The sequence below is a fragment of the Ascaphus truei genome, chromosome 4 (assembly GCF_040206685.1).
Source record: "Ascaphus truei isolate aAscTru1 chromosome 4, aAscTru1.hap1, whole genome shotgun sequence".
NCBI classification, from domain to species: domain Eukaryota; kingdom Metazoa; phylum Chordata; class Amphibia; order Anura; family Ascaphidae; genus Ascaphus; species Ascaphus truei.
Genome location: NC_134486.1, coordinates 252,571,601 through 252,588,868, shown reverse-complemented (window position 1 = coordinate 252,588,868; position 17,268 = coordinate 252,571,601). Strand labels below are relative to the sequence as shown.

General features: G+C 40.1%; 1 protein-coding gene across 1 annotated transcript in view; it reads left to right on the top strand.

Annotated features, from left to right (window-relative positions):
- THEMIS (thymocyte selection associated) overlaps positions 1-7,597 on the top strand; it is an 80,368-nt gene extending 72,771 nt beyond the window's left edge. The window contains exon 7 of the mRNA XM_075597277.1: positions 5,309-7,597. The gene's annotated coding sequence lies outside the window, so the exon portion shown is untranslated. The remainder of the gene's footprint in view (positions 1-5,308) is intronic.
- Positions 7,598-17,268: the final 9,671 nt, after the last annotated feature.

The following is a 17,268-nucleotide window of genomic DNA, read 5'->3' as shown; positions in this document are numbered from 1 at the left end:
ATGTATTGATGATGGAATGAAAAGCAGTTTCATCTCAAGACTGCCCATGTGCATTGAAAAAATCAGAAGAAAGCAGCTCTTTGAAAACTCAGCAGGGATTTATATTGAATAGATCTCAATGACTGTTTGAACGGTGCCAACAGGATATATATATATATATTAAATCATTACGTGAGCAGATTCGTCTATTTGAAATGAAATCTTTTAATTGTCCTCTTACACATTTACTTCAGGCAGTATTGCTCCAATGTATTAATAGACTATTACAAGCATGTTATTCTCCAAATGACAATATAAAGGTTTTCTTTCCCCCCTTTGGAAAGCATGATTAGATAGATGCATAAAGGTTTGTTTTGACTTAACTGAAAATTACATGTCTCAGAACATCTCAACAGTGGATGAGTTACTTTTATGTCAAGAATATTTCCTTGAACACAGAAATCCCCAGGCGCTCCTGCGGGTGTTCCAGATGGGAGGAAATAATACAGTATAATAAATGCAGAATATAAAATGGGTAATAAAGAAAAAATAATATACGACCAGTGTCAGATTGCAGCTCGACCTTCAGTGGATCTTCCTTATAGATCCTTATATAGTTGCAGTGTCCAGGAGTCAGGGAGCGCAGACACCAGGATGAACATATGAGGAGAAAGAACAATAACACAAATGATAGTGCAATCCTGTATGGTAGGGGAATGATACAACTGGGAATGGGAACAAACACAGAGGATAAAAGAGATGTAAACAGATAGCCTCTGCTAAAATCCCATGGGATGGGATTCCCCTACCATACAGGATTGCACTATCATTTGTGTTATTGTTCTTTCTCCTCATATGTTCATCCTGGTGTCTGCGCTCCCTGACTCCTGGACACTGCAAGAATATTTCCTTGCCAGCTGATGTACTGTAACATGAGGAGACATGAAAGAAATCACACAAAACATCTAATTTAATCAGTTCATATTGGTTAAGATAAGCATATACATATGTTTTATTGGACTTAGTTTGAAGATTGGGAACACAGGTAGATTTGGATCACATTTTGGAAAAGTAACTGATATTGATCTACAAACATTATTAATGTATTGCATTACAGACACCTCTTTTTGAGCATTACCGGAATATTCCAGTGTAAGCCCAGTTTAATATAATAGTACAGATATTCTATTTCAACTTCTTACATTTTGTTTTTTCTCCCCCTGCTTTCTAACACAATACAACATGTGATCACTACCAAACAGCTCATATACAGTATATGCATTAGACACAAAGGTGGTGATAGTGCAGATCGTGTAACTATTGCACAGACGTCAATGGGAGTTTCTGTGCAGGAGCAACACAATGACAGACAAATTAATAAACCCCCCCAAGTCCCCTAAAAAGAGCCAAAAAGCTAGAATATGTCATTATGCATAATTTCTTTCCACACAACTCTTAATTTATGTTTGCTAAATAGAATATAGACCTTTTTATACAGAACCACACCATCTTCTAAAATATTGTTTCTAGTTAACAACATGTGCAGACATACTGTGGTTGAAAATAAAGATCTTATATTTGAATGGTACAGTACATCACACAAATTCAGGTGCACAACGTTTCATTTCTTTTAACTATGTACATAGGCAGTACATTTATTTTTGTGTGCAATTTCTCACTACTAGTTCCAAAAACATATGTACAGTACATAGAATATTGCACAATGTTTCTTTGCACTCTGTGTATATATCTTGACTTCATATGTGAGATTGCTAAGTAAACATTATGCTCAGAGAACAGACAGAAATGAGAACATCAATTATTTTAACATAGCTACATCGGGCAGGCTCGAGTTCTAGTGTTCATACTGTATTCTTATCCAAGCCAACTCTCATTGACAAAAACAGTGTTGTGTGGAATACAATAGTTCGGAATTTTCACATTGCTGAAATTTCAGCAATGGGAATTTTCTCAGATTGCTAGAACAAGATGCAGCTCTTTTACGGTGCCAGAAATGCATGTCATACAAAGAGGAAAGTTGATTTACTGTAGATTTTTTTAGGAAAATATGAGTACTCCATACGGTTTCATTAACCCTTTGAGTGTCAGAAGGGCACATTATCCCATGCCCGCAATCTTCTGCTGACATCAGAAATGTAAATGACCTATAGAGACACATAACACAATTCATCTGGAACAAAAAGAAACTCAGAATCAGCCTTAATGTTTTAATGAGATCCAAACTAGAAGGAGGCATAGCAGTTCCACACATTAATACTTATCATTAGGCAGCTCAGATGGCAGAATTAACATTGTGGCATACACCCCATTCCCCCCAAATTAATCAGATGGGTTGAGATCGAGAATGCAAACCACAAGCGACCTGCTCCCTGCTCTTGCTCCCCAAGCACATCAGAGAATAAAACATTAGCCTTCTCCCTATAACCTGTCTATCTCTCTGGATGCGAGATTGGTAACTTTAGCTGGTGCAGCACCAGGAGTTTCTCAAGGGTAAGAGATCTCTTTGTCAACTCCAAAATTAAATCCTATGTGCACTTTAAAGAATTAGATCAAATCACCAACTTCGAACAGTTCCGATACATGCAGATGAGACACTTCATCCTATTACACTTTACCAAGAAGCTATCCAGCAACATCACTGCTTTTGAGGAGACTTGTCCTACACCGCTGGATAAAAGACTCATCTCCACTCTATATCAATCTCTTTCCCCACAATGTCTTGAAAAAGACTTAAACTACATCAAAAAGGTGGGAACGTGATCTGGGGGAACCCTCTGAACTGTCAGATTGGGAAGAGGGTGGAAAGCAGTGGTATCAGTTTCCATCAACCCAGTCACTAAAGATAATTGCTACAAAGTTCTGTACCGCTGGTACTTCACCCCTGACAGGCTCAATAAGATGTTCAAACACACTTCCTCAAACTGTTTTTGGGGTTGTGGCCAAAGGGGCAAAATGTTGCACATTTGGTGGAACTGTCCTCTCATTAGCACTCTCTGTCTTCAGCCTTGTTGCAGGGTACATGAAACTACACACGCGGGGTCTCTTGACAAGGCTTCTTTATTTAGCCTTAAAAAAACATACAGCACACAAAACAAAATAGCTTCTCTTCAGCAGACAAAACAAAATAGCTTATCTTCAGCATGTCAAACAAAACAGGTTCTCTTCAGCATGGCAAACAAAGCAGTTTCTCTTCAGCATGCAGGACACAACAGTTCATAAAACATGTACTTTGCAAACAGACCTTATATCTGTAATCTCTTCAGTAACTCCCTCCTGTTTCCTGACCAGCTAGGCTGCATGTGCGCACATCCTGGGGTTTTTAACACACCTTGATTAGGCAGCTGGGATCCAACTAATTGCCATGAGCTTCCCAGCTGAAGTTAACCTATTCACTGCTGCACTGCAGACTAAACATATGTCTGCCAGGCATATAGCTGGTGGCTTTTATTTACCCTGTCACAAGCCTCATAAACAGAATCCTGGAAACAACAATCAGAGCGGATCTCTGGTTTGCACTTTTGAACAAACCACCCCAAAACATCACATATAATGCATGCAAACTTATCTCCCATATCCTGGCAGCCACCAGGTGCTCCATCACAGCCTCCTGGAAAGTTCCAACCCTACACCTCAATAAGATAATTAATAAAATTTGGCAAACACTTCATTACGAGAAGATAACAACTTACCTGAATGATTCCATGAATAAATTCAGAAACATACTGTATGGGATCCTTGGCCGACAAGGCTGGAGGAAGAGGATTTGACCCAGTCTCTCTCTCACTTTGATTCACATAAGATGTTCAGAGTTCAAGAATGAGCCAAGACCCGCTGAGTGTCTTTTCATATTCCTCATTATACTAGAAAGTTGTTTAACCTGACATTGTAATTCATAATCCACCAGTGAGCATGTTTATTTATTAATTGTAACCACTGTTATCTATGGATGTTGATGCAATGTAATCCCCTACACCCATATAACCCCAAACCTTTCCCTGGATTTTGCTTTCTGTACCCTTGAAAGTATATACCTACTACAATAAACATACAAAGTTTAAAAAGAAATGTAAGACGGGGTTCTAATCCATTCCAATTGTGAGCTGTCCTAGAAATGATCAACACATCAATGACATTTCCCCAATGGGCAAAAAGGATTTGGCTCTAATTGCGACGATGGGGGTAATTCATGAAAACTCGGATAGTGCTGATCGCAAGTTTCCATTAAGTATCTGAACTGTCAGCCTGCTGGGGAAAAAAAAGAGAGAAATTCTTTGCTCTACGTCTACTGGATGGAGTGGGTGCTATCCCAGGATTATGCTGAAACAGCAAACATTACACCAATATAGAGAAATGGACTAATCCTTACTTGTGATGCATACCAAAGAAAACACATTATTATTTACATGGCAAACTTATCAGTGATTATATGATTCCCCAACAGAAAGATGGTAAAACTTAACTTTTAATAATGATTGACGTAATAAAGATATATAAAACAAATAGACTAAAAAATGTGCTCCTAAAGCCTATACTGGAGCTTATACAGAGGCTCTAATACTGATTGTAAAGATGTTACAAACCTATATGTATCCTAGAGGCTCTGGTTCTTTGGAAATTTTTTAAACACAGTAACCTAGGTATTTTGTAACAATCTAGAGACTGCCACTTGTTCCATAGTTCTCTTTTCCCTTCATAGTATATCTAATTAGTAATGTCTCAGTTAGGTTTAATTCTTAGGCTTGTCCCTAGGCTTGTTGGCCAAGTAGTTAGTGATGGAGAGTTTTGGAATATATGAGGAAGGGTAACAAGTAGTGAGCAGATGATAAAGAAACTGTCCCTGGCTGTTAGTATAAAAGCTCAAAAGGAGCGTTTGGAAAGATCAGGAGAGTGACCCCGATATATTTTCTAAATGTGCACTCTCTCTCAGACCATACGGCAGCGACATCAGTGATAATGCATCACGTCGTACCCAGCACCCAACGTGTGTTTTGCTGGGATGCAGCTTCTTCCGGGGTTTGTAGAGGCTGCATTGTAGCAGTCAATTAAGTAGTGTGGGGTTGCTATAGCTGATTAACAGAAAAATAATAGGGAGCTGATTAACAGAAAAATGGGCCTGAATACCGCTATAGCATAGATAAGTAGTTTAAAAATGGAGCTCATTTAAAGACACTAATATACAGTAAAAGTACTAAGAACTTGAACAATAATATATGAATATTATTAAGTGTATTGACTGGCCTATCTATAATCTATACACTACTTAGTGTACAGAAATATATAAGATTAACGTTCCTCATTTTTGTTTCAGATAAAGTTACAGAAGAATAGTGAGACAACTTTTTCAACAAGGACATTTGCAGAAAAAGTACCCACATCAGTTTTCACTTCAACTCCTAACTATTATGGATTTATACACCGGAAGAGTTACTTTATCGTGGCATATTTATGTAATAACAGCTCTCGTTAATCATGTCATGTATTACACTGTATTCATTATGTATTAATTATTTAGCACTGTTTAATGTTTATTTGTTATTTTTGTTATAATACTCATGCATTGTCGGATGACCAAGGCTATGAAATCCTTGAAAATAATGTTACCACCAGTTTAAAAAAAGAAACCCATCCACCTACTGTAATGCTTATGTTCAACATTTCATAAGATACAATACAGTACCCTATGCTTCCGGTGCAACCTCTGTTATAAAAAAAAAAAAAAAAAACAGGTAACCCAATTATTACCCTGTTTTTGTATTATATTGAGAGGTAAGATGGCAACCTGCTAAAAAAGACCCAGCACAATGGTAAGGATTTGAGAGATTGAAGAAAGTTCTTCTCTTTTCCTTTTTTTTCCAGTCTCTGTTATAACCAACATGAATCCATTACTGCAACATGTAAGAAAGAACATCAGGGTACCATGGTGACTTGGACCTTAGGGGAGTTTTATTTATATTAGTACCTCTAATTTTGGCACTATATTTTAGGACAGGGGTTGCGCAAAGTGGGGGGATGGGGTGGAGGGGGGGCGCTTACAGAGGCCCCATGCTCTTTCCCACAACATTTAAATTAAATGCCGGGGGAGCACGCAAGGCCTCTGTCAGTTTCTCTTACTTTCTCTTTGGTGATGCATCGCCATGCCAGCGCAGCGTCAAATGGCACGCAGGGTCAAATGGCAAAGGGTTGCCATGGCAACCCAAAGTCACATGACATAGGGACGTCATATGATGCCGCCCATGCCAGAGAGCAGGTAAGGGGTGGTGGGGCACGAGCAGGGGAGGGAGAGCAGGCAGGGGGACATGTTCTCCTCTTCTACAGACAAAGTGCTCTCCCTTGCTCTGATACGGTTGTATGACATGGAAGTGACCAAAGGTTTATTGGCTTGCATTTAGCCTTTCAGGGACCTCTGAAGAGAAAATCGTCTTTTATTTTTCAAGAAAACCAAAAGGCTGATTTTTATTTCGCTTTGATAAGGTATATACTTTTAATGAAACCAATTATATTGTTCTATTTTTCCTTGGTTTATGTATCAATTAAAAACACCAGGTCTGATTAGTGAGGGCCAGGATATATATGGTTCTAATGAGGGGAGCCTGATACAGTACGAAGACAAGCTCAATGTCTGGAGATCATTTTCTACCTAACATTTTCAGTGCTGGGTAATGACTTTGAGATCCCACCTGCGAAGAATTAAAGAGAATAGCACATTTGATGCTGGAAATGTAGACAGGAAATGATGCAGAAGTTAGTGAAGCCCATGCAAATAAAACTATTTCCTTTGTTGATAAAGTCACAGGGAGAGATTATTTTAAGACGCAAACCACAGGTTTCATATTCTAGTAGATACACAGTATGTATATGATAACTTTAACCTGAGACAAAACTAAGTAATGTGATACTTTAGGGAGTGCTGAAAGGTCATGTAGAGGTTAAATTATATATAATATGAATTTAGTAGAAGACCATCCATAACTGGTAATACTTATAAATGAATAATGTGAATAATGAATAATATAAATATAACAAATGAAAATAAAATATTAAACAGAAATGTTTGTCGTTGTTTCTCGAATATTTGCCGTGCCAGAATGCTATTGTATCTTCTTTTTATTGATGTACTTTTATGTAGGGTCTATATTTCAATGCGAAAAGTAACTGAACTGACAGACATCTTGAACAGTCTTTAGGAGGTCTATTTATAACATTCTCCGAGCTTCAAAACTGGGACACATTTGATGAGAAAAAAAGCCCAAACTTTTTTTTTTTTTTTTGTTTCAATCTTTTTTATTGTATTTTATGAGACATACACATCTTTACATTGCAAGGGGAACATCACATTAAAGGTGGTACACATTATATTAAATATTTTCAAACAGTATTAAGATCCATAGTTATGGATATGGATCCATGTTGTTCCCATCGTTTCTTAACAGTGAGCTGCTGCTCTGTAGTCTCAGGTGTGAACTTAAAGTGGATAGATGAGATAAGATAGAAACAAAGGGTATAATAAAGTATAACTGGTTGTACTGAAAATAAAGAAAAGATGGAAATGTATTCCCCCCTATCCCTCCCCACCTATCTTTTTTTTGTACCCCTCCCCCCCGACCCTAAACTTGTGTAAAAAGAACAATAAAATACAGGTCAAAAAAAAAGGAAACTTTTCTAAATTGTGTAAAATGGAATAAAAGTGATCATCGGTGGGAGGCGTTTTTACATAACACTGCACGAATTGAAAGTAAAATATAGTAAATGTGCATAAAATCTGCCTTACAAGCACTCGTTATAAATCTGGATGTAACACTTGTTAAGCACTGGCCACAGTATAGGGAAGTTAAACTCTTTACAAACGTCAGTAATTGTCATCCTCTTGGTTCACCTCCATCGCTGGTAAAAGGTTGGTGACGGTTCTATGCCTTTATTCATTTGCAGAGATTAGGACATAACTTTTAGCAGTGTTTACATACTGTTTGTGGAAAGTATATTGATTATAGTGTATTTATTGGAACAGTTACATACATAAATTGGGTATAAAATACATTTTTGGGATTAAATGAAGCCAAGAGAATGTTAGATAGGCCTCCCTGGAAAAGGGATATTTTAAGGAACTTTGACATGTTTATATGGTAGGAGAGAGTGCGATTGTACAGTACGTTGTAGAGAATTTCAGTTGAACCGGTAAAATCTTGGAAATGGGAGAAAAAGTAGTAAAGAAATGTGGAGAGATGAAGATTATGAGTCGAGCATAATTTGCATGTGGGAGAGTAATTCGTAATAAGGTTTAGAAATGCAGAGAGGAGCAGTGTAATGTGAGCACACATGTCTTTAATTTGCCTCTGTAGGGTATGGGTAGTCAGTGTAGTGAATTTCATCGAGGTGAAGCAGAGGAAGAGAGATAGGTGAGGAAAATGGGCCTGCCAGCAGCATTTCGAATAGACTGTAGAGGGAAAATATGGGAGAAAGTGACTTGAAGCAGGTTGCAACAGTCCAATCGGGGTATAATCAAGAAGTACAGTAAATACACATTTTGGTTGATTGAGAGACAAAGGAGAGGGAAGAGTCAAAGACAAAGCATCTTGCTTGGCCTATCGGGAGGATAGCAGAGTTCTTTATTACAAGTGAGAAATCAGGTACACGTGCAGAGTTTGAAGTATGGAAATTTGTAAGTTCTGTTTTTGAAATGTTAAGCTTGAGATGGGACATGCATGAGGAGATAGCAAAAACACATTAGTGACACGAGGCTGGAGAGAAGTCAGGAGACACAGATCTGGGTATCATCAGTATAGAGGTGGTAATCAAAACGGAATAACTGTATAAGCAGGGCCGGCACTACATGGTTTGCTACACTGTGCAAAGGCTGACTGCCGCGGTCCCCCAAACAATGTCCTGTCCAAACTCTCACCCAGCCTAGATAACATCCAGCCAACTCTCCCTCCTGGTACAAGCAAAGTCCTGCCCTTCCTCCCTCCTGGGACAAACAACCACCCACCCAAACACCCTCCCAGCCAAGCACCAAGTCTGTTGGAATTGCCTCCCTTAGTTGACATTTAATTCATAATGCCAGATGCAGGGTTTGTAACTTAAACTTTGTTCATTGGATCACATGGAAACATACTTCCTGGGTGTGTCCCCAACCCAACCCATTTTCATCAATCAGCCCAATGACAGTTTTAACGCTAAGAAAAAAAAACCCCTTTCATTTGACTTTTAAACTTTGTCTCAATATGTAAAAGACTTCATAACTTTGTTTCTATAATACTTAAACGTCAACGTCACTGTTGCGTCTGCTTATGTAATATGCACGCAGGGATATAAAACATCACACCTTAACTTCTACTTTTGCATGAGAAACAGATACAGTATCTGTCCTTTGCACCTCCTAATCCTGAAGTGTTTGGCATCATTTGATTCATCTCATTGCAACTGTTACAAATGCCTTTTTGTTATTCTTGTGAATCTCTGTCAGACAAGGATATTTCACATTTAGTAAGCTTGCACACTTTTGGACAAGAATCGCAATGCCATTTCAATCCCCTAATTTGCAATCCCAGTTGTTGACCCCAGATACCGCCGGTCCTATAAAACACATAAAACTAATACAATAGAGAAAGTCTGCTCTGAGGGATCCACATTTGGGCACTCCACTGAATCCAGTTTGTGAAATATATGATAGGAGAGAGAAATGCCCTGTGCATTAGCATTTATTGGAGAGTGGCCGAGGATAGACTTATTCTTATGAACAAACCTTGTAACAGTTCTTTCAAGGAGGCCAATGCAAGAACATATATCTTCTAAATAATGCAGGTGTTGGTAAGTAAAGCAATCTTTTATATTTCTTAACCACTGAGATATTTTTCAAGCTCATCTCAGGCAAAAATTGTAATAAATTGTGAAAAATAATGTCCGATTTGTAATTATGAATAAAAATGTTTGGCTGAGAGAATATGGGGCCTATTCTATAAGCCTTGATAAGCCACTTATCGAGACCTTTTCTGCCAAAATGCCTACTGCTATTCTGTAAGCCTCGATAAGTGGGCGATAAAGGTATGAATCACCAATTTTTTTCAGCCGTCCAAAACATAAGCCACTTATCAGCAAGTTCTGAAACTCGTGCAATTCTAGTAGCCTCGATTAGTTTATCGAGGCTAATCGCAGCTCTAGAATGGTGAGTTTGTCCCCAAATCTTCACGCCAGGAAAAGTTGGCATGAGTCTGGGGAGAACCTGCTGACAAGGCAGCGAGAGAGTATTTAGAAAACAATAAACTTTTTTCCTGTATCGGATTGATGCCGGCAGTCTCCGGAGTTGATACCCATTAATAACAGCACCGAAGACCCCCGGCATGAGGGGTTGCGGGTGGAGATAACCCTTTCATTACCTTTGTGGTTAATACCTCTAAGATAATGAGGGGGTTAACCCCTCCTGCTATCACCCGGTAGGCCTAAACATCCATCCTTGGGGCTACTACCCCCTTCACCCAATCCCTCTACCCACAATAAACAAAAATACACACAACAACCTAATACTCACCAAGTCTACCTCCAACAAGCCCCCACAACACATACAGTACAGTAATAGGCAAAATAACTATTATCCACATATGCATAATAGCTCATTTGCCCATATAAAACTAAACATTAGCCAGCCAGCATAAATAAAGTAAATAAAACTTTCTACTTACCCCTGCCATCATGAAGGGCGTCCACGTCAGCATACTCCTGGTCCATGTCCTCAGTTGCCAGCAAGAGTACATGAAAAAATACAATCTAATGGCCCCTACCCCATTAATCACCATAGTAATTAAGGGGTTAACCCACCCTCCCTCCCTCCTGGGAGGCCTAAGCACCCACCCCAGGCCCACTATATCCACCCTCTACCCATTTATTAGCACAGTGGTTCATCATACCCATATAATATGGGCATGATAAGCCACTACAGCACTCAATGGTCAACCTAATAAAAATCATTAAAGCCAAAAATACACAATAATAAAATCAATACACAAGCACCTAAACACCCCAACAATAAAATAACTTAATAGCCTAATAGTACACATCACTCAAATTTATCTATCACCAAAACAGCTAAATAATTAAAATTATGTTATTCCACAACATAATAATACAATTAAATAAACACCTATCCAAGCAAATTATTTTTGATGCCCATTCATTGCCCCTGTATTTATGTATGTCTCTATGGATATAAATACATACAGGGACAATCAATGGTTGTTTTTGCAAATGCTTGTTTTTATGTATTTTAAATGCAGTTTGCTTGTTTGTTTAGAAATGTTGGTGCAATGTAATTTTTATTTAGTTAGATGTATTTTTTAGTGGTGTTTTCAATAGTTTATTGTGGGGGTGGGGGTGCTTGCTTTGTAATAGTGGCTTCTTTTTCTTAGTTATATTTTGGATAATGGTGGTTACTTTGAGCGTTCATTTTTTTCCTAATGGTTTTGTTGTTTTAATTGTAAATTGTGTAATTGATTTTGGATTGGCTTAATTGATTATTGTTCATTTATTTCTGTTTACTTGCTGATTTGTTTTTATTTTCTTATTGTTTGGATGGCATTGGATCTTGTTTTTAATAGTTTCTTTTATCTTGAGCATTGAATTCATAGTATTACATGATGCACAGATTATTTGCATCATGTACACACTGTACCATTCAATTATTTGATTGGCATTTGTTATATATTTATTTTGCTATGTGTTGGATTTGAATTTGAGATGTACTGTGTTTGATTTTGCTATGTGTTTTATTTTGATATGTGTTGTGTTTATTTTGAGATGTGCTGTGTTTGATTTTTATACTGTATGTGCTTTATTTGATTTTGCAATGTGCTGTGTTTTATTTAGATGTTATTATTTGGGCCTGTTTTTGGAATTCTTACCCATTTCTTTGCATATTGGTTAATCATGCCCAATATTATATCGGCATGATGCACCCACTTTACAAATGAATGGGGGAAGGGTGGGAGTATTTGCCTGTGGAGGGTGGTTAGGCCTCTTGGGTGGATAGCGGGGCAGGGTGGGTTAACCCCTTAATTACTTTCGCGGTTATTAACCACTAAGGTAATTAAGGGGCTAGGGGACATTATAATGTATTTGCAATGTATTTTTCTGGCAACGGAGAACAGGAACCTTGCAGGATCCTGACGAGGATGCCCTTCATATTGCCAGGGGTAAGTAAAATGTTTTTTTTAACTTTATTTATGTTGGCTAATGTGTTTAATAATGGGCAAATAATCTATTAACCATAGTTATAATAGTTATTTTGAACATTACTGTACTGCATGTGTTTGGTGGTGGGGGTGTATTGATTTAAATGTAGGACATGTTTTATTTTTTTACATACAGGATTGGTACCGCAGTGCTGCGGGGACCCATTGAGACAACCTGAGGACCCCGGACGCCCACGGTACCACTCAAGGACCCCCAGACACCCACGGTACCACCTGCGGACCCACCTGCAATGAGGAACCGGGTGCTCCACAGCTGTTGGGCCCCGTGGACCCGCAAGGACCACCTGAGGGCCCCAGACCCATGGGAACCACCAGAGGGCCCCTGGATCCCCATGGGAACCACCAGAGGGCCCCCAGACACCTGTGGGGACAACCTGGGGACCCCCAGACACCCGCAGGGACCACCCGTGGACCCCATCGGGACCTGCAGACACCCATCGGGCCCACCAGGGACCCCCGTCAGCCTGGGTTATTAATCCTGTATGTAAAATAATAAATAATGTTTTTATGGGGGGGGGGCACAGGGGATGGGTGTGCTGTGTATTGATGTTTATTAAATATGGTATTGTTTATTGTGGGGCCTAGGAGGTGGGTAGTGGGGCTGTTCTGTGTATGGTTTTTATTGTGGCTAGCCGGGGTGGGTGAAGGGGTATTATCCCCAAGGATGGGTGGTTTAGCCTACCGGGTGGGTAGTGGGGCAGGGTGTTTAGGCCTCCCGGGTGGGTAGTGGGGGAGGCTGGGTTAACCCCTTAATTACTCTAGCGGTTACTAACCGCTAAGGTGATTAAGGGGTTAGGGGACATTAGATTGTCGCTTTTTATTCTTCTGTATTGTTTGCAGCACAGGACGGCATGGAAGGGATGAGGATGACGGCATCATTCATTGTGGCAGCCTGGCAGGGGTGAGTGCAAGATTTATTTATTTTATTTATGCTGCTTAATGTTGTATTTTAAATGGGCAAATGCACTATTATCCATATGTGGATAATAGTACTTTTGCCCATTATTGAACTGTATGTGTTAGGGGGGGTGGGGAGGGGGGTGAATTAGATATTGTAAGGTTTATTGTGGGCCTAGGAGGTGGGTAGTTGGGCTGTTATGCGTATTATTTTATTGTGGGTAACGGAGGTGGGTGAAGGGGTTATTAGCCCCAAGGATGGGTGTTCAGACCTTGCGGGTGGGTAGCTGGAGGGGTTAACCCCTTCATTATCTTAGCGGTATTAACCACTAAGGTAATGAAGGGGTTAAGTCCATCTGCAAGCCCCCTGCAAGGCCTAAACACCCACCAAGGGCCAAATACCACATTCACCCACCCCCGCTACCCACAATAAACCTGGCACGGGTGGTTAACCCATTCATTGCCTTAGCGGTTAGCCGCTGAGGTAATGAAGTGGGCAGTAAATGCATTTTTCATGCATCTGATTCATGCCAGTGTTCTCCGGTGGTGGTATTAATGGGTATCAGCTCCAGAGACCCTGGCATCAATCCAAGGCAGGAAAAATGCATTTTTTTTCTTAGTCGTCTCCCCACCTCCTTGCCAACTTTTTTTGGCAAGGCGTTTTGGAGAGAAAATCTCAATTTTTGAGTGGCGAATAGCCGCAAGAAGCTGAACTGGGCTTGTAGAATACCACGAGTTTCAAAAACTGGCAAACAGCGGCGAGAAGCCTCGTTTTGTGAATTTTTTTTCCACCCCAAAAAATGGTGAATCTAGAATTTTACGCCAATTTCTCGGAGCTTACTGAATCGCAACAGACATTTTTGGCGAGAACGGACTTATTGGAGCTTTCGGCATTAGCTCCTATGTGTATCCCTGGTTCATTCTAACACAGACTATTAGCATATCCAAGCTTTTAAAGCCCTCTAACGAGCCAGCTGAAACCTGGTTAATTAAGTCAACCTGTTCTCAGACTGAGATTAACCTGATCACTGCTGGGTTCAAGAGCTTTATAATCGAGTATACAGTCTTATGAATAGTTATTAGGCAGAGCATCTGTCCTGCTACACTCTGTTATTTTCAGGTGCTGAATTCCATGCCAAAAAGATCTTCTCTCCTGACAATCTGTGTAAAACTTTCAGAAATTTCTGAGCTTTTGTGTTTTATATTCCCGTTGTGATCTTTAAGATTGGCAATAAGATTTTGAGATCAAATTGTTCAACCGTTCCCAACTTTATTGCCATATTTCAAGAATTTATATCGCGGGATGGAAATATACTTCGAACAATTGTCTTTTCTGTAACATTAAATCAATGTAAGTTTTCTTTTCAAAGTATGCATTTTTGAAAGCATTTGATAGATTTACCTTATATTTTGAGTATGCTTTAGTAAGATTTTTAGAAGCTTTTCGTATTTATTTTTTTACCCATTGGCTTCCTACTGCCTGTTTGACATGTAAGACATTAGATTTCCTCTTATCACAACTTTAGTTGTGCTCCAAAATGAGGAAACATCATCTTAATGCTGCAAATTATTAGTTTCAAAGTCTTTACAAATATTAGAAATAGACTATTTAAAGCTACTACTATTGGCTAAAGCTACAGGAAATATCCAGATGCTCGAGAATCACCTCGTTGTATTTTCAAAGAGAGATCATATCAAATAGGTGCTTTGTCTGAAATACATATCGGTTCAATCTCTGCAGATAAGGTTCTATCAAACAAAGAAGCACTCACAAAGTAATAATACATTTTGGTTAAAGTAGGGTGTGCCTTGGACATACAAGAATGTCTCTACATTTTGAGAGTTGCGAATGTGCAGTGCGGCGAGGCGCACATGCGCAGTGGAGGAGGCAGCGGCCATCTTAGTGTAGCTCCGCAGATGCAGCCGTGGAACTACTAGTCCCAGAATCCCTAGAGGGAGGGACTGTACCACATGGGACTGCCCAGCCAATAGAATTGTAGCAAGTGAGAAAACAGGATTTCCAGTTTGGACGGAGGAGGCAAAGAAGAAGGCAGTGTCCAGGGAGCAGTTCTTCCTGGCCTCGGCCTAGATCTTGCCCCCTAGGCCCCAGTTAGGCCCTGAGCCATTGGAGAGGAGGGTTGCAAGGAAGGCCCCAGATAAGGACTCTTCCCTTATTGATATTTCTGCACCGGTGACCGGGTGGCCACGCGGTGCTCTGCGACCTAGGATCAGACCGCCGATTCCCAGAACATTCAGGTGAGACCCTCAAGCTGGAGCTCACGAGGAGGATACGGACCCTTAGGAGAGAGGGGATTTGTGTTGGAGGCCCCGCTACGTGGGACCTGCTCCAATCCATCGCGACAAGCAGCACCTGGGTACTGGCATGCCCAGGCAGGTACTCAACGTGCACCTACATTCACAGGGGGCAGCGCTACCTCACATTTGGGTGGGAATTGCTGGGACAGGACACCAGGGTTATTGGTGCTACAGCACCCTCAGTAATTTGGGGGAACCACTACATGTTGGGGCACTGGGCTCAAACTGTGGGTACATTTATTATGTTATCTGTGTTAGTAAGTGTGTACAGTAAACATAAGTTATATACATTGTGTGATGTATAGCTTATTACTGTATATCGGTTCCTGTGAGGGGTTATCCCATCAACGCTGGAATCCCTCAGAGGTAGAGGGGCTGCACACACGGAGAAAGTGCTCACCCCAGGCTCCCAGAGGTGGAGGCTTAGGCCTTCTGTGAGCAGACAGGTACAGCAGCATGCGTAGTTGCTCGCATAGTTCCCTTAGGCAAAGGGAAAGGGGGCTACATATATATATAATGTAAAAGATTTGAAAGTGAAGAAGCCTTTACATAATTATGGCTTCTAATGGCCTTGGCTGTCAATATGGTGAATGCCAAACATGTTAAATCCAGCACCTAAGATTATCTTTTCATTTTCAAATGTACTAAATTTATCAACTACCGAGGAAAAAGATTAAAGGCCTCATGCAGTAAAGTCCGATCGCCATTTTTGATAGTGTTGCTATCACGGTATGCAGAAAACAGAAATCTAATTGTTGTAGACCATGTGACTCCCTTTGGATGACGTCACATCCCTTCCCAAGAATTGCTGTCATATGGTCTACTACAACCAATCAGATTGGGGATATAGTTCTCACAATCTGATTGGCTGAACAATCATGTGACTGTGGCCATTTGGGTTTGGTGACATCATGTTAAAGGGGAATGAAGCACAGCCATTCTGATTGGCAGGCTTCAGTCCCTTTCATGACGTCACATTAAAAAAACAAAAGGGCACATGGTTTTCACAGCCAATCAGATGGCGTGTGAACCATTTGCTGCCGAAATGTGAAGTCACAGGCCATATTTAAGGCCATGACGTCTCATTTGAGCTTAAGAAGCCATCGGGTTAACATCGTGGATTTAACATGGGGTTATTGGATTAACAGATGAAGATAAAGACAGAAGATAAAGGAAAACAAGAAATAATCACAGATGAAGAAAGAAGACGATGGAAGATTAACGAAAGAAGAATTTTGTTACCTGTCATGATCTTCACGGTGGATGGCGTTGGATTGTGTTTTGTGATGTCACGGTACGAGAGCTTGCTGATTCCACAGGATTCGGAGGGCCAACGCTTCTAAAGGTAAGATAAATATGAATGTATGTACTTTTATTTTTACAGGTTTTTTGACTGGATTTTTCTTTTTTTATGTTTTTCATTGCCAATTGACTGCTAATGTATTAATTTGTGCCTGTTTATGGTACAGATGAATACATTGGCAGCCAATGGATTTTTTGGCAAGGGGTTATGCCACCAACGCTGGGATCCCTCAGAGGTGGAGGTGCTGCACACACGGAGAATGTGCTCACCCCAGGCTCCCAGAGGTGGAGGCTTAGGCCTTCTGTGAGCAGACAAGTACAGCGGCATGCGTACTTGCCCGCATAGTTCCCTTAGGCAAAGGGAAAGGGGGCTACATATATATAATGGAAAAGATTTGAAAGTGAAGAAGCCTTTACATAATTATAGCTTCTAATGTGGCCTTGATTATCAAGATGATGAATGCCAAACATGTCAAATCCAGAACCTCAGATTATCTTTTCATTTTCAATACAG